A 19,305-nucleotide genomic window follows, 5' to 3' on the forward strand; every position below is an offset into this window, starting at 1 on the left:
GAGAGAGGACCCCGCTCCAGCATCTCCAGAGGACCCTGTTGCATGGTGCTAGCCAGGAGATGTGTACTTCATGGTGAGCCTTTCAAGCTCATCTCTGGGACTCCTGCAATGACAGTGGACGCACCTGGAGGAATCTGGCTCAGGGGACAATCCCAGCTGCGAAGTATCCTGGGACACGGACCAGTCACTTTCAGTTCTCTCTTCTCCAGGTGAGCAAGTAGGAAGGGGTTTCCAGCTTGCAGATGGCAGACGGTGGGACTTCTGGGTCTCCATTATCATGGGAGCCAATTACTCATAAACAACTTTCTCTCTCTCTCTCTCTCTGTAGATAGATAGATACATAGATAATAGATATGATAAGTAGATAGATGATAGATACAGACATACATAGATGAATAGATATTGATAGATAATAGACAGAGATAGAGGTTGAAAGCTAAATAGATAGATAGATGGATAGCTAGCTAGCTAGATAGGATACATATGGTAAGTAGATAGATGATAGATAGATAGGTCAACAGATGATTGATAGAGGATTGGATTAGATAGATAATATTAGATAGACTGAGATGGATAGATGATAGACAGACATACAGACTAGACAGATGATAGATAGGTGATATAGATATAGATATACAGATATAGATAGATATCTGACGGCTTCTGTTTCCCTGCAGAATGCTAATACAGGTCATCTATACTTGGAGATGGCAAACAACCCACAGATTAATAACCCATCAAATAACCCATCAAATCGTGCCAGCTGCCTGCTTCTGTAGACAAGCTAAGAATAATTATGTATTTTTTAAATGGTTGGGGAAAAAAGTCAAAAGCAATGAAAACAGTCAATATTCTATGAGACTTGAAAATTATGTGAAATTCAAATCAATAAAGCTTTATTGGAACACAACCAAGAGCATCCGTTTAGGCAACACGTATATCTCTGTACCCATTGCAATGCCGAGCTGAGTAGTTGAGACGACGTGTAGGGCCGAAAAAGCCCCCAATATTTCCTCTCTGGCTCTGTACAGACCACGGGTGCCAAGCCGTGCTCTACGTCTTTGAGGAGAAGTCAAGCAAAAACCTTAAGAAACCATTAGCTGCTCAGTCTCTGTGATGTTGGGATGACACCTTATTCTGCAGAAGTCTCCTATGGAAGATTCCACAGGCATCATCTCCCGAAGCTTTTCTGAGGGTTTTCCACCTTTGGGGACACGTTGTCTTTAAGGCCCATGGCACACCTGACAGCCCCAGCTGTCGCCAGTAACGGGTGTGTCCCTAAAGAGATCCCAGTTCCCCTCTAACGAGCACCTCACGGCCCTGCTCGGCACAGCTTTCAAGGCGCTGAGTCATCTCCTTCTGGAAAACTCAGTCCATTACTTTTCCTCCTGCAAAGCAGCCAGACCATGTCATCTCCTTGCCAAGCTCCCACAAACTGAGATAATCATAATTGCTAAATGGATTACCATAAATACCAGTTTTGCAAGAGCAGAAACCCAACGGCAGCTGTTACCCCGAAGCGCATTCCAGAGGACGGCGTCGTGGGTGATTTCATAGTGCATTAGGTGGTGATTTATGTGGAAACATCTCCAAGAAGTGAGCTGAAAGGATGCAGGCAGGCGGGATCATGGAAGCAGTCATGGCGTTTTGAAGAAACGAAAAGATCGAGAGCAAGTGTCGTCTCTCTGGCTTTTGGGCTTCTCGGCTCCCAGACGAGGGGAGAAGTACTGAGAAGCATTGGACTCACGTCACCTCTTGATCTAAGCAGGTGGCACATATGTAGTGTCATCTCATGCTAGGATAGGACGGGTTCTCCTCCCCGAATCCCGAGGATGACAGTATCGTCTCCTTGGTAAATGCAGCCCTTGGTAGTGATTCCAGATACGAGAGGGTGAGGGAAGAAAAGAATTATTGGTTTCCTCCAACTCCAGCAGGAGATATACTTTTATTTTTATATTGCATCTTTCCACTCTGGAAAATGCCATTGGGGTCCAAGGAAAGGAACAATTTCGGGTAAGAGCCATCAACACAATACAGACCTGGCAACTGGACACCCTCTCACCAGCAAGGGATGGTCTTGGGCCGGTTTCCAAGGCTGAGAATGAGTGCAAACCCAAGCACGGCTGCAGAAGTTGAGTGACTCATGGAAAAAACACATGAGTTTGTGCAAATGTGCATGTGTCTGCCTGCCTCCCCACCACATGCCTTACGTGTACTGTGTCTATTGCTTAAGAATACGCAGGACAAAATAAGATATCATTAAATAACTGAATGCAATTGTTTGATGCCTGTGATTCGCCTCAAGAAGAGTCTGGAGGTCCAAGGAGGGGAGTGGGTGTGACTATAGATTCAACAAGATTACCCAGGGGGCGGTAATCACTTAGTGGGATGGGTATATGAGGGATACAATATACTCTTCTCCCTGCTTTTGTATGTTTGCAGTTCTCCAAACAAATATAAATTTCATCTGACCATCACAAAGATTTTAGAAGGCAGAGTACTTATTTATTTATTTTTAAAGTGTTTGTTGGCGCGTAGTTGATTTACAATGTTCTGTTAGTTTCAGGTGTACCGCCAAGTGAATCACTTATACATACACGTGTATCTATTCTTTTTCAGAGTCTTTTCCCATACAGGTCATTACAGAGTACTGAGTAGAGTTCCCTGTGCTATACAGTAGGTCCTTAGTAGTTGTCTACTTTGTATATAGTAGTGTGTATGTGTCCATCCCAATCTCCCAATTTATCCCTGTCCCTCAGAAGGCAGAATATTTAAAAATGTACTCTTCCCTCAACCCCTTCACCTGAAATGTCTTTATGTCCCTGTCAACCACAAGGACAAGATTTTTTAAAAATCATTGAGTTCTGAGCTTCTTGGCAGCCAAAGGAAAAAGTGATACCTCTTCTGTTTTGTGAATAACCATTTCCCAACAATTCTCCCTGGGAAGAAAAGCTGTTCCAGTCATATCTCTGAGTCATTAATCCCCAAAATGTTTTCAATATTTCCCCCACAGGGAACACAGTGACATACTTTGGAAATGCACTCTGCTATAAATATTTTCACTTTAACATCCAGTGCGTACTAACAAAGTGCTGTGCAGAGGTAGCAATTCTGTGGAGAACTACAACAGCAGTGGTCTAAGAACTCAGCTTCTGGGTGGTCCAGGGTGAGTTGAAAATAATACCTATGCTATCTATGAGCCATGGTCCTTCAAGCCATACTCCCCAAATATCGCATCTTTCAAGTGGTTCACTGACCCAAATGAATGGCATTTTAATGTCGTATCGTCTGGTAAAGGCATGGAAAAATCCACATTTTCTGTGGCCGGGTAAGGGCAGAGGCATAAACCCTAATAACTGACCACGGAAACAGTATGGTTATACGTCTGTCATGGGTGCTCATGGCAGAATGGGTGGTGAGTGTCCCTCAGTATAGCTAATATCTTCTCTATAAATGAAAGTCCTCTCCACGTTATGCTAAGTGAAATAAGACAGACAGAGACAAATACGGTATGATATCACTGATATGTGGAATCTAAAAAATACAACTAGTATTAGTGAATAAAACAAAAACAGAAGCAGACTCACAGATATAGAGAATAAACTAGTGGTTCCCAGTGGGGAGAGGGAAGCGGGGGAGGGGCAGGATAGGGGGAGGGGATTAAGAGGTACAAACTATGATGTATAAAATAAGCTACAGGGATATATAGTACGGCACAGGGAATACACCCACTATTCTATACTAACTACAAATTGAGTGTAACCTTGAAAAATTGTGAATGACTACATTGTCCAACCTGTAACTTATATAATATTGTACATTAACGACAGTTCAGTAAAATAATAAAGTTAAGTTTTAAAAAGTCCTCAAACATTTTAGCGAAGGAAATGCTTCAAATTCAGACTTAGAATTCGGCCATACAAATATTTCCATCACTCTCCCGTGAAACATCTGGATTTGAGCAATGCACTCTCTTTGTGATGTATCAAGAGGTATTTCATGCAAAGATAATTTGACGCAATGAGAACCGCTGTATGGCGCTTTCTGACTTACCTCTACCTGCCATGCAAACAGGGCTCTGGTCCCTGGGCTGCTTCCCACGGTAAAATTGATCCCTTTGAGTCCTATCTCCTGGGGGGAGTGAGAACATTAAGTGAGATGTTTTTAAACTACCTGTGGAATAGGTCAAATAGTTTAATAGTAATCAGATAGTAACTGATGACTACATCAACAGTAAAACAAAGAACCAGATTTAGCCATGACCATAAGCGCTGGTCAAAGGTAGCAGGGCACTTATATGGGCTCCCATGGGCTTCTCTAGAAGCCGACTGTATTGTAAATTCCCACTCCCTCGGAATCCTTGTGATTGAGAAGCTCACACAAGTGAAATTCACCTTCTGTCCCCTATCAGAGAGAACTCTTTCACAAACTCAAAAAACTGGGTTAAAAGATGTATGCCACGGACTCTGAACGGTAATAGTAAGGCAGAATAAAATTAAATACCCAGTGGGTGTTTATAATGCTGACTGAATTACTGCAAGATATTCTACAGAACAAGAACAAAATTGAATATCGTTGTGTATACAAATGAATACGGGTAACCATGACCCTGGAGCAGGTCAAATGTAAATGTGATTGTGAATCACACACCTTTAATGAAAGGAGTAGGTGAGGCCACGTCTCAGCTCCATCTCCCAAGGCTGTGTCCCCTTCCTCAGGTAACTGGTGACTCCATCAGGTGGTTGTTCATCTGAAGAATGAGAATAATGGCAGAATCATTGAGGGTATTATGTGTGAATGATTTACTGGGTAGATGACAGATAGATAGATATTGATAGATAGAAAGATAGATAGACATATAGAAGGATGGATAGAGATAGGTAGGTAGATGGATAGACAGACAGACATATAGAAGGATGGATGGATAGATAGGTAGACAGACAGACAGACATATAGAAAGATGGATGGACAGATAGATACACAGATAGATACATGGGTGGATGGATAGATAGAAGAATGGATGGAGAGAGAGACAGACAAATAGAAGGATGGATGGATAGATAGATACATAGATACATGGATGGATGGATGGATAGATAGATACATCAGATAAATGACAGGTGACAGGTGGAGAGATAGATATGAATAGATGAAAGATTTATAGATTCGATAGATGGTAGATAGATGATAGAACAGATAAATGATTGGTGAATGGATAGACAGATAATAGATACATAGATATGGATAGAGGAAAGATTGATAGATTTGATAGAAGAGAGTAGATAGATGATTGATAGATATGAAACACTGGTAGATGATAGATAGCTAGAATAATATGTATTACCTATTATACGAATTTATGCTTATTTCCACACCCATGCAGTTGAGTTTCTCATGTAGAGTAACCCAGCAATTAGAGGATAGCCATTTCAAGTGAGTTAAAGATTGCAATTTCTGGGCTTCCCTGGTGGCGCAGTGGTTAAGAATCCGCCTGCCAACGCAGGGAACACGGGTTCAAGCCCTGGTCCGGGAAGATCCCACATGCCGCGGAGCAACGAAGCCCGTGCGCCACAACTACTGAGCCTGCGCTCTAGAGCCCGCGAGCCACAACTACTGAGCCCGTGTGCCACAACTACTGAAGCCCGCACGCCTAGAGCCTGTGCTCTGCAACAAGAGACGCCAATGCAGTGAGAAGCCCGCGCACTACAACGAAGAGTAGCCCCCGCTCGCTGCAACTAGAGAAAGCCCGCGTGCAGCAACAAAGACCCAACGCAGCCAAAAGTAAGTAAATAAATTAATTAAAGAAAAATTTCAATTTCTACATTTAAGTGTTGTATATCAAATTTTAAAAACCTTATTCTTTTAAAATTCTCAGTTTGCTAGCACACTCACTTCAGAAAAACTGAGGACCTTCCCCATAAATAGTAACAACACCTTTGCAAGGAACCCGCAGCCCCTCTGAGAGAGGGGACTTCATTCCACCTCCTTTTGTGTCCTGCTTGCCTGGAGCAGATGACCACGTTCTTCTCATTTGCTCCTCAAGCGAAATGTACTTACGCTGTTAATAAATGAATTCTAGCTTTCCACACTGAAAGGATCTGGAGATCCAACGTGCTTGGAAAATTATTTTCAAGGCTGACCTCACCCATCGCTGACAGCTTTGGCAGAGGCTGTGGTTAGGTGCCGGTTCTGCTCAACAGATACTGCCAGATGGATGAGGAACGGTGTGCTTTCCGCCACGGGGAGAAGCAGTGACCTAAATCTAAAGATTGAGCATTTGTTTCCAGTTTCTGCTGGTGACCTGCCTCGATCTCTTAGTCTTTTTAGAGCTTCCCGGTTCCGAGGCAGAGTCCGGGCAGGGCGGGAGTCTGGATGGGCAAGCATTGCCTGGACGATCGGGATTCCGGAATCCCAGGGACAAGGTTTAGGCAACCTCATGGCTCTACCCCCAGCACGTGTTAGGAAAGGATTTCCCTCTTCATGTTCTGCTGTGGACCTTCTTCCCCCCTTTACAAACTTGCGATGTATCTGAAGAAAATGAAAACACTAATTCAAAAAGATACATGCACCCCCATGTTCACAGCAGCACTATTTACAGTAGCCAAGATGTGGAAGCAAGCTAAGTGTCCATCAACAGAGGAACGGATAAAGAAGATGTGGTACATGTATACAGTGGAATACTACTCAGTCATGAAAAAGAGTGAAATAATGCCATTTGCAGCAACATGGATGGACCTAGAAATGATCATACTAGGTGAAATAAGTCAGACACAGAAAGACAAATAGTCCATGTTATCACTTATATGGGGAATCTAAAAAGAAAATAAAACAAATGAATGACTATAACAAAACAGAAGCAGACTCACAGATAACGGAGAACAAACTAGTGGTTCCCAGTGCAGAGAGGGAATGGGAGGAGGGGCAACAGGGGGGTAGGAGATTAAGAGGTACAAACTACTATATATAAAACAGATAAGCCACGAGTATATATTGTAGAACATGGGGAATACAGCCAATATTCTATAGTAACTACAAACCTTTAAAATAGTGAATGACTGTGCTGTACACCCGAAACGAATATAATATTGTAAATCAACTATACCTCAATGAAAAAAGTAAATAATAAATAAATAAAAGCAAAAAAAAAAAATCTAACCTTGACTGGATGGATTTTCAGACAAGGCTGAGTTCTGAAGGTGACAGTCTGCAAAGATTTCTTCTCCAAATCAGGTCACATTCCCCAGTTCTAGAGACGGAGACCTGATATCTCCGGGGACACTGATTCAGGCTATTAGAGGAAGAAGTTGTCACAATTTTGAAGGGTGATGTTGTTTTTAATGATCACCAGTGCCACTGCCCTCTGGAAGAGTGGGAATGTGGACGGAGCGTGACCACCCGCTGAATGCCATTTCTTTGCTGGAAGGGAAACAAGCAGTGTTTGTTAGAATGAAAACGAACCTTGGGAGAGTTTTCCCTTTCAGAGTTTATAGATATCCCAGAGAGGTCCCAAGAGGTGAGAGGGACAAACTAGGGCCAGACCCCCAGCCAACATTTCCCCCATGCATGGTGTCTCTCCAAGAGAAAATGAAGTTATCTTTTATAGTGCACGATTCCCTGCATTACCCTGAGGCCTGGCACATCCATCCTCTTCCACTTCTGTTCCGCTCTGCTCCCTCCTGGAAGGCAAGATGAGCCTTTACGATGTATAAACTGGTGATGTTCTGGCCAGCCCATGTCCTCAGAACACTCGAGGGAGGAGAGCCCCGAGGTCAGGAGCAGACCGGGCTCAAGAGGGAAGGGACCTTGGAACAAGCTCATGGGTCCAAAATGTTAGTTTGTCAGAAAAGGCAAAAAAATACCAACTCTCCCAGAAAGAAGAGAGAATCTTTCACGGCCACTGAAACATGGGGGCGGAGATGCCTTCAAGATAACCAGCTTCTCCCAAAGCAGTACTACTCCCGTAGTTGTGTTAGTAAACACTCTTACTAAAGTAAGAAACATGAACAAATCCTAAGGGATTCTGACAAAACTCCAGGGGATGAACTGTATTTTTTTTTTTTTTAATTTTCACATCTGGAACTTCCAGAATCTGTCCATTTAGCATATTTCAAAAATAATGGACACATATGCAGCCTCTGCATATGAATTCAAGATGCTGTGATTAAGTGCCATATGCTTTGCTCTCGTAACTTGACAAAAGACATTATATTACAGAGGACGGAACATTTGATAGAAACAGTGTAGGATCCCTTTTTATTAACTTTCCTATATGTTTTCATATCTCCAGATAATTTTCCCAAAGACACAGGTAATTTTTTTTTTTTTTTTAGTAATGAAGTGTTTCACTTACACCCTTAGGTCTCTCATAAACTCCTTTGGTGATGAGAAAGAAACTTTCCATCATTAACGAAAAGCATATGCTGAGGTTTAGATGACATCAATCTGATTCCTGTAGAATGATGGGACTTTGGGAGTTCTGTGAAGTTAAAAAGAAAAAAAGAAAGAAAGAAAAAGAGAAGAAGCCGTACAGCTTACTCAGCACTGGATTTCACACCAAGGGAAATGGCATGGAAGAGGGTTAAAAAACCATTAATGAGAATGTCCTGTCATTCTATCAAGGGACGTGAAGAAATGGCTAATGAGAATGGGGACGGCTTTCAGGGATGTTGACATCTTGATGGCATCAGCGTCACTCAAGGCGCACTCTGTCCATCTTAGATGCAGTGCTGGCGGCTTATCTTCGTGAGAAGCGGCATCTCCAGCGTGAGTGTCCAGTCGTCCCTCCCAAACTCCATCCTCCTCCCTCTTTCCAGTCTCCCCATCTGCCCCCTTCATGACTCACGTCTTGACCACAGACACCTGCCCCTCCCAAGACAGCGTCCACCCACTCCTCTCTGCGTGAGGCATTTCCCTGACATTCTCTTCCGCCCTTTCCTCTCCTTTGTTTCCACCAACGTGACATAAATGCCAGATGTCGGATGGGGCTGGGCATTTTTAAAAGGAAAAAAGAAATGGCAGACATCCTCAGACGTTCCCGAGACCTCCCTCCTCCTTCCCTGAAGCTCCTGTCCCATCTTTCCCCTTCCTGTCCCCACCGAATGTTCTCGAACATGGACCACCCTCATTTCTCTCCCGTTACGTTGACCGCTCAGCCCAACCCACCACTGCTGTGATGTTGCCCCGGGAAATACGGCACGATCTCCTTTCCAAGCCAAGAACCCCTTTTCAAGAACCCATCTTCTTGGAGCTGCTCTTTCCTGCTTCTCCCCAGAAACCTTTCCCCTCTGATATCCAGAGCACCATCCTCTTCTCCTCTCCATACCTCTCCCACTAGGCTTCATCAATCATTATTCTGGATAATTTCCTCTCCTCCATATTCCCATACAGGTAAGAGCTCAAACCTCTCCAGTACCATTTTTTTTTTGATGGTGGTGGGGTTTCCTGTGCTTCAGAATATAGTTTAAATGGACTTTTAAAATTAATTTTTATCGGAGTACAGTTGATTTACAATGTTGTGTTAGTTTCAGGTGTACAGCAAAGTGAATCAGTTATACATACACATATATCCACTCTTCTGTTTGATTCTGTTCCTATATAGGTCATTACAGTGTATTGAGTAGAGTTCCCTGTGCTATACAGTAAGCTCTTATTAGTTATCTATTTTATATGTAGTAGTGTGTATATGTCAATTATTTGCAAACAAAGCAACTGATAAGGGATTAATCTCCAAAGTATACAAAGAGCTCATGCAGCTCAATATCAAAAAAACAAACAACCCAATCCAAAAACAGGCAGAAGATCTAAAAAGACACAATGTAAAAAAGAAGAGAATGTAAAAAAAGAAGATACATAATATATAGGTGTATAACTGAATTATTTTACTGTACACCTGAAATGAATACAACATTGTAAAACAACTATACTTCAATGAAAAATTTTTAAACATTAAAAAAATAAATAAATCTCCACTGGATCATGGCTAACAACTACGTGAATGAGAAAATGCCACATTCGGGGAGCAGCGGCCAAGCAGAAGAGATAATTGCATTAATTTCATTTTGTATGTTCATTAGCACATTGGGGCCATTTAACTGTCCTCCCAGCCAACTCCTGCAGAAGCCAGAGTGGGAGGCTGCCACTCTCTTGCAGCTGATCTGAGCGGCACTGTCTCTACTGGGTGGAAATTACACTGGCTCCTTTGTGGTTTGTGAAAACAGGATGTGAGAGCATCTGGAAAGCCTTGGGGCGCAGCTTCAGGGAGCTCTGGGGTCTCCAGCATCTACTCTGCATGCTGTCTACGGGTGATGATTCACCCATTTCAATCTATTTCATTGATTTCTACCGATGCCTGGGTGTCCGGTTGGCAGTCGTGGGTGAAGCAGCATCAAAAACAAGTCACGGGACTTCCCTGGTGGCGCAGTGGTTAAGAATCCGCCTGCCAGTGCAGGGGACACGGGTTCGAGCCCTGAATCAGGAAGATCCCAAATGCCGCGGAGCAACTAAGCTCGTGCGCCACAACTACTGAGCCTGCGCTCTAGAGCCCGCGAGCCACAACTGCTGAGCCCACATGCCACAACTACTGAGCCCGTGTGCCACAACTACTGAGCCCATGCTCTAGAGCCCGCGAGCCACAACTACTGAGCCCGTGTGCCACATCTACTGAAGCCTGCGCACCTGGAGCCCGTGCTCCGCAACAAGAGAAGCCACCGCAATGAGAAGCCCGCACACCGCAACGAAGAGTAGCCCCCGCTCGCCGCAACTAGAGAAAGCCCACGCACAGCAACGAAGACCCAACGCAGCCAATAAATAAATAAATAAAATTAAATCTTAAAAAACAACAGCAAAACAAAACAAGTCACGCATAGGCAAACTCACTCCATCTCTCCTTGGATCCGTCCCCTTTCCCGCCACAAACTGGGCTGCTGTGCACAGGGGGCCGGAGCCCCACCTGGCAGGTGCTTCCATTCTCCCCAGGCTGGCCCTTCCGGGGGAGATCGCCTCCCACCCTAGGATGCTACGGGGAGATCTCCCTTCAGCTTTCTCTCATTCTCTTTACTTCCTATTCTTTTCAAAAGCCCCTGGGAGGGGAGTTCCCTGGTGGCCCAGAGGTTAGGATTCTGCGCTTTCACTGCCGAGGCCCGGGTTCCATCCGCGGTCAGGGAACCGAGATCCCGCAAGCTGAGCAATGCAGGCAAAAAAAATTTTTTAAATAAATAAACACCTTTGGGAGAGACTGAAACTTAAGTGCGAAGTTAAGTTTCCCACTTAACTATTCCTACTTTGCACACTGGGAATAGCTCATTCCTGTGCCCAGAGCAAAGAAACAAAAGGAGCCAGTGGCTGTGTATGTGTGAGTGCGTGTGTGTGTGTGTAAATGTGTGTGGTGTGTGCACGAGTGCACGGAGAGACGCTGGTGCATGGAGGAGACCACAGTACACAACTAAGCGTGAGGATTAAGATGTAACCTGCAGCTCTGCCACTGGTTCTGGAGTACATTAATTAAGCTTTTTCAAAATGTCCCCTCTTCCTCTATAAAATGGAGATAAGACCTGTCACCAGTATTTGTTGTGAGATTTAAAAATAAAGCGTCAAGTCCTGGAAGAGACACATGGATTGCTGCTGGGGGAGCTTGGTGCGGCAGAGGTGTCGGGAAGGAGGACTCTGAATTCTCCAGAAATCAGGGCTCCCTCTTCCAAGTGGATGGCAGACAATGAGATCCGAACCCAATTTGGGAAGGTCATTCTGTACAGGATGGCTCCACGATTACTGTCGCGAATCCTCCCGCAAACACAACAGCAGTCAATACAAATATCACAATAGCCCTGTAATGTGTAAGTCCCCCATGAATTTCTTCAGTGCAGCTAAGCCCAGGTGGTGACAGAGACCACTCTCTTAACATGTGGTTCATGAGAGATTAACAAGCAAAAAAGAGAAAGAAAGGGAAAGAAAACCTTAATTTGGAAACTGGACATTATCACTTCTACCGTCCTTTGCCATGGTCCCAGCTTGTGGAAAATTTTAAAACTTGTGATAAATAAAGGAGTTCCCTGGCAGTCCAGTGGCTAGGACGCGGCACTTTCACTGTCGTGGCCCAGGTTCAATCCCTGGTCAGGGAACTAAGAGCCCACAAGCCACACAGTGGTCAAAAATAAATAAATAATTAATAAATAAAAATAAATTAAAAATTGTGATAAATAATTCAACATGTGCGGTAACTATACAGTGTTCATTACTTAGAGAATTGTTGAACCAATAATACAACTGAGAAAATGCTCCTCCAAGAAGCCTTTCAAAAGACATCCAGAAGATTTATATAAAAGTCCAGCAAAACTCCAATGATTGCCCCAGACAGAAAGAAGAGAAAGAATGGAAGACAAGGAGAAAGAATATTTGCACAACTAACAGTTGAAAATCCCCCCCCACCGAACTGAAGAAAACACAGAAAAGGTTAGATCCAACCAACCCAAGAGGGTCTAACCATCCTTAAATCCCATATGGCTCATCTAATCAATTCCTAACCAGGAGGCTATCAAGCGAATATAACCAGAGGCAATGTTGCTAGAAAGACAGAGTCACGAAAGGAAGGATGCTTTGTCACGTTATGCTCTGAGTTGCTCAGAATCTAGGGGAGGGCTTTGTTCCGTCGTGTGGCCCTGACATGGGATGTTGAGAGCCCAGAGTGTGCCATATAAAGAGTGACCATCGCCATCCAGAAAATCCAAGCTGTGCCCTAAAGAGTGTGACCCAAACAACTCCAGAAAGAGACAGGAAGGACATTCTAGGGACAGGGAAGTCCCCCTTGGTCTGGGCTGCTCCTTAGGACGGAGCTGAATTTATGACAAAGTCTACAAAAGGTAAACTTTTACAACAAACCCAACCGTAGTCCAACCCATGAGTAGAATGTCTCACCATCTGTATCATCACATCAGATGGGCTGCCTTGGAAATAAGTGATTCTGGAAATTTTCACACAGAGCTGGACAACCCTTGCTCTGACCCTTGGAAACTGACTATGGGATGTTTGGACCATGAGTTGGTATCCATTTGGAGGAAACTCTGAGTGACCGGCTAAGGGGAGCTAGGCTGCTTTCTATGTCACGGAGTACCTTGGACCAGCTCACACGCTGTCAGATTTACAACTTATTTTTAAATATATTTCCTTTTAACAAATTATAGACTATGCAATATTTCAACAAGAAAAGGCAAACACGTTTAGGTAGGCAAGGAAAAAAAAAAAAACATCTTGGAAAGATAAATCCCAAACCCAGCATTTTATGTATGAGTAATTCACTTCGAACAGTGCCAGTCAAGTGGGAAACGAGGGACACTCTGAGATCATCTAAGGATAGAGCATGCTTGGCTTTTACGATGTTGGGTTGTTTTGAAAGAAAGAAGAGGGTTTTGTTTAAAACATCCAGATAATTACAGCCGATCAGAATTTACTATGTGCGATTTTGTTAATAGATAACGAATTGCTTACTTTCTCCATGTGTGTTTTTAAGCAGACTTCAGTTTCTAGAAACCTCACATCTATATAGGAAGATAGCTGTGGGGTTTATTCACCTGTGAATTAAAAAACTGTTGCCTTAGCAACCTGAACCAGAACTCAGCCTACGCCGTGGCGGATGTGTTCTGTTCCTTAAGTGGTACTTCTTCACATGGTTTGATTTTGCTGTCAGTCAACTTGTTTGGGGTTTTAAAAAGGTCATCTCAGTTCTAGAAGGTTGAAGAGAAGCAGTCTTGGTGTTCTCTGCATGTACAACCGGGATGAATGTATCAACCTTACCGATGCTCTTTTGCAGCAAACCTAAGTTCTATGGTGCTTCTACAGTGAGATTATATTCACCAAAGAGTTAGGAAACCCAAGGTTCAAACGACCCAAGCTTGTAGACTTCGTCCCTTTCTCCTGGCTTCAAGACAGCAACTCCTTTGCTATATGATCCAGTAATCCCACTCCTGGGCATATATCCGGAGAAAAGTCTAATTTGAAAAGATACATGCATCCCAATATTCATAGCAGCACTATTTACAAGAGCCAGGACATGGAAGCAATCGAAATGTCCATCGACAGAGGAATGGATAAAGAAGATGTGGTCTATATATACAGTGTCTGAAATCACATTAAGAAAGAGCCTCTGAAATGAACACCAGGTTAAACACTGGACTCCAAGGAAAGGCATCCAGTCATCGTGCCCTCATCTTTCCTGCGTTCAAATCCATGGGGCATCTCAGATCTGAGTCTGTGACCAAGGTTTATCACTTTACAATTGAATTCTAACACCTCTGAAAAGTCGTCGACCCAGGCCCCCTAAAAACATGCATTCAGAGATGAAATAAAACAGAGGTAGAGCACGTGGAACTCCAAGTGGGTGAGGACCCGGAGAGACCAAGTTGAAGATAAAAAAAGAAGGGGGGAGAGAAGCAAATTGCACGTGCAGAAGGACGGATAAGGCAGTTACCCCGCACAGCCAGCTACCCCGTAGATAAAGGAGGGACCCTTTGGTCCTGATGGGGTAATTCACATCCCCACCCTGAAGGCAGTCTGCCTCGCCTGAGTAATTCAGCTACAAGAAGCTATGAAATCGACTAGGATAAATAACGGAGTTGGTCCGAAGGTCAGGGAGCTCTGCAGAGGTGGCTGCAACACAGGACACCGAGGGGACCCACTTCTAGAAGAGAAAACACCCTTCCCTGCATCCGGGAGACAAAGGCTCTGGTGCTCTGGGCTCAGAAGCCCAGAGAAACTGGGGAACGAGGCCAAGTTTCCACAAGCAGTAAGTGGAGACATCCTTAGAAGAACTGGGTCTGTAATATGGCAAAGACAGTGGGACACACCAGTTCCCTATTAAAAATCCCACAGATCGCAGGGAACAGGGATTTTTCCGTTTGTTACTAACGACTTTCAATGTCCAGCGTTTAAATTATCAGTGGAATTTCCATTGGACTGTGTGTATCTTTGATGGGCATGGCCCGTGGGTACGAATAGCCACATCTGAGCACCAAATAAAGTAAGATGTGTTTATTGCAACCGATGTTATGAAGTTCTAGGAAGGAAAACACTACAAGACTGGTGCTAAAGAAAAACAAACCGAGCACACTCATTCTGATTTAAGAGTATCCCATTTTTACGTTTTTGCGGTAACATAGCCATGCTCTTACACACTCTGGATGGCTCTCTCCGCCTCTCTCGTATTTAATGAGATTGGACGAGGCATCTTAAGCCACTCATCTTCAATCTATGCACAAGTGAATTTTAAAGAAGGGGGCAAAACTGTGTGCTGTCGTGTCCTGGTAAGGTCTGTGCATCTCAGCCAACACAAGCACACCTCAGGTGTGAGAAGGACCAGGCAGGTGCAAACACCTTTACCCTTCCGATGAATGTGTAGAGTGCAAATGCAGACACGGCGATTCCTCGAAAGGCCTGCAAAATGCCATTTAACATAAAAACACTGAGAACGTGTTTTAAAGGTAGCAAAACGCAGCACAGATGAAAGAAAGAACCCGGAGAACGTGAGGAAAAGAGAAAGCCAGTCTGGGTGGATCATAGAAAAGAGAACTTACAATATTTGTATTCAACAGCAAGAGTTTGGAAACGGTCTGAAACCCTGGGACCGTTGCCTAAAATTTTCCGCTTTCCTCAGCCAGACTAGAAACTGCATTAAATATTAAAAAAAAAAAAACGTGAAGGTTTTTGCACCAAGAAAAATACATCCATCCGTTGTAGCATCGCATGAACTAAGGCAGAATGGAAAAATCAGAACCAAGCCATGCTCCTAAGGTGATGCCCAAATGCAAAGGAAACGGGCCGGGGGTTGGAGGTGGGAGTTCAGACTTCCGAGGAGTTGTCAGTCTGACTACCTTGAATCTCTCACCGGTTGGGCCTTTCCAACTCAACAGCACCAAATCCCTGAAAGACACTATTTCAAGCATGGCTTTACAGCCAAATAAGTTGAGAAGCCACAAAGCAGTATCATTTCTGGGGCACTGAGATGCTGCCTAAATAAGTTGCTAGAGCTGCCATAACAAAGTAGCACAGACAAGGAGGCTTAAATAACAAACATTTATGTCTCCCAGCCCTGGAGGCTGGAATCTGAGATCCCGGTGTTGGCAGGGCTGGTCCCTCCCGAGGCCATTCTCCTGGGCGTGTAGATGGCAATCTCCTCCCTGTGTCCTCACAGGGTCGTCCCTGTGTGTGTGTCTGTGTCCTGATCTCTTCTTATAAGGACACCAGTCCTGTGGGATCAGGCCACACCCTAATGACCTCATTTTACCTTAATCAATTCTTTAAGGACCCTGTTTCCAAATACAGCCCCCTTCCAAGGTCCTGGGGGTGAGAACTTCAACATACGGATTTTGATGGGACACAATTAGCCCATAACAGTGTCCCGACAGAGTGTGCTTTGTGCTGAAACAGTCTGCATAAGTCACTGGCTTCGCTCAGCGTCTTTTTATGGAGCACGAGAATGCAGGCACCATCCACTGGCTTTAGACAACACGGCAGGAAAGAGGACAGTTTAGGTCAGCAAGCTCAGGTCATGAAGAACTTTCCACGTGACGCTTGACCGCTGTGATTTATCCTCTAGATCAGAGGCCGACCAACTATAGCGCATGGGCCGAATCTGGGCCACCATCTGTTTTTCGTAAAATAATTTTATTGGCACAAAGCTACGCCGGTTCCTTGACATATTTTCTATGGCTGCTTTTGCAATAAAGTGGCAGAGTCGAGTAGCTTCCAAGGAAGCCAGATACCCTGCAAAGCCAGAGATACAACTACTCCCCGACCAGTTACAAAAAAAAAAAAAAATTAAAATATGCCAATCCCTGCTCTAAATGACGTGGAGTGATTGGAAAGGATTTTACTCAAGAGAATGATACACTCACGTTTACAGTTTTACAATCATTCAAGGAATCCTGTAGGGATTTGGCCCAGAGGGAATTAACAGATGCAGTAAGATCCCAAGGGAGACGGGGCATGCGGATGAAAGGTACGGATACGTGTATCTCTCAGGGATACATGGGGAAGCAGCACACAGTCCCGACAGCCTGAAATGTGCATCAAGACACAGATGGTAAGTCTGTCTTCTGAGACAGAAAATGGTGGGATGAGACACGTTTGGAAATGTTTACAGGGCTCAGCCTATGAGTTAAGAGGTAAGAACGGCATGTGAAGGAAGATTCTGGTGCCACCTACACGCCTGGCAGGGTGGGGCAGCACCGCTCAGTAGGTGACCTGAGCCCAGGTGTAGCCTTGGAGAATGTGGTCTTAGAGGCTGAGCCAGGCTTGCGGACCGCGGGGCTGGTGCCGGCCAGGGGGCCTCAAAGCAAAGCTGCTCTGCATCGGCCACTGTAACAGGAATGGCTGATGTGTTTCCAATGTCTATCGGGGTTTAAAATGCAGAACTCCCTACCATGCGTCAGCCGTCCTAGCATGAATGATTTGATGAGTGCAGATGATCAATGTAGAGGGTGTAGACCTCGGTGTGAACTGTTTTCTTTCGGAAGATGAGGTTGGTTGAGACCGATCTGTTCCTTCCCAGTTACCCAGCTGTGTATGAGGGTCCTAGCTCACCGGCAGGAAGTGACTTTTAAAGCAGAGTGACAGAAATCTACTGGACAAATAAAAATACCTCTCAAATCCCAGGGGAAAGACTCTTGAAGTGGCATCAACTGCCCTCTCGTGGACATAGTTTGAACAAAAAAAGATCCCGTGGGCCTGTGACACAAAATATTTTTTCAATTGTGGACGGGTTGTTTCCGGAATAAAGAGAGAGGAGAAATGTGCAAATGTTTCTTGTTAATTTATACAGTTGTTTAATCATCCACAAAACCGCACTCAGCAATGTCAGCAGATATTCTGTATACAGATGGCTGGGTAGGTTTGCAGTTCAAATGACCATAAAGTAGACTATTTCTTCCTTTTTGCAAAGATTAGGCAGTGATGAGTTTTTTTAAAAAAATGTTCAAATTGGCCATGTTTAAATCTGTTGGGTGTGCTTATCTTTGGAGAGTTTTGCAAGATCCACTAGCATCATCATGTAACATAATCCATCAGCAACCGCAGAATCATGCCTGGTATTTCTACACAGTTTTACGATCGTTGGCGCAAAGGCCCCTGAAGGCAACAGGTAGGAGGGTCAGGGTTTTCCATGCCTTCTTCTCCTTGGTTACACTTTCTTTTTTTATTCCTGGTTCCACAAGCACTTTTCAGAACTGAACAAGTATGTGGCAATCCTTCATGGCTGGACCCATGAACCCAGGAGGATGTGAGCCCACTTAGAGAGCCAGGGACTTTCCGCAGTGCTGGGAGGGGCCGCTCAGAAGCATGGAAAGTGAAAGATGTTCTTGCTGTGTGTCGTCCTTTCTGGTTCCAGCGGGTGACAGGGAAGAGACAAAATGCACCATATTCTAAAGGGTCCTCGGTGTGTTCATCAGACCCCACATTCCTTGACAGGGACAACTGGACCCCCAGGGGACACTCGGCAATATCCGGAGACATTATGGCTGTCATAACTTGGGGGTAGGGGTGCAACTGGCATCTGGTGGGTGGAGACCAGGGATACTGCTCAACATCGTACAAGTACAGAGGACACCCCACCCCAGAACGATACAGACCCAAATGTCAGGGTTACTGATGCCAAGAAACCCCATGTAGCATGGGAGATTCTATCTGTCTATCTGTCTACCCATTCATCTATACATCCATCCATATTTGCATCCATCCATCCATTCTTCCATCCATCCAATCTATCCATCCAATCTATCCATCCATCATCCATCCATCCATCCATCCATCACTCCAACCATCCATCCATCCATCTGTCCATCACTCCATCCATTTGTCCATCCATCCGTCCATCCGTCCATCCATCCATCCAACCTTATCTGCCTATCATCTATCTATCTATCCACCTATCTATCTAACTGCTACTGGTGTTCTGTTTCTCTCAAGAACTCAGACTAATACACATGGTATTGAGGGAGGAAAGCCAATGTCTCTCTTCATGAGAACAAGAATAGTGGGACAGGAGACAAGACAGGGGTGTGTGGGCAAGCAGAGTGGAGCCCAGAGAGCAGCCCCATGGAGTTTTGGAAGGGCCCCCCACCTACTGGGTCATATAAACCCTGGTCCCAAGTTCCCCAGTCCATAGTGTTGGATTCAGACCGATCAACTTCCCTTTATCACCTAATAAATACTCCATTAGACCACCACAATTTGAGTCAAGGATTCTCAGAATAGGATAAAGAATAGCTTTGTGCTACACTGAGGATCTTTGTAGATTTTCCTGGGACTGAGCATTTTCCAGGA

The 19,305-nt window shown here is 44.5% G+C and overlaps 1 long non-coding RNA gene across 1 annotated transcript; it reads right to left on the reverse strand.

Moving 5' to 3' along the window:
• Positions 1 to 4,053: 4,053 nt before the first annotated feature.
• Positions 4,054 to 7,676, reverse strand: LOC132356878 (uncharacterized). The gene is made up of 4 exons (XR_009500135.1): positions 7,624 to 7,676; positions 7,157 to 7,416; positions 4,651 to 4,750; positions 4,054 to 4,131 (listed from the first exon to the last, which is right to left on the reverse strand). It is a non-coding gene; the product is annotated as an uncharacterized LOC132356878 (long non-coding RNA).
• Between the last annotated feature and the right edge of the window lie 11,629 nt (positions 7,677 to 19,305).

This window comes from Balaenoptera ricei, chromosome X (genome assembly GCF_028023285.1).
Source record: "Balaenoptera ricei isolate mBalRic1 chromosome X, mBalRic1.hap2, whole genome shotgun sequence".
Classification (NCBI taxonomy): Eukaryota; Metazoa; Chordata; class Mammalia; order Artiodactyla; family Balaenopteridae; genus Balaenoptera; species Balaenoptera ricei.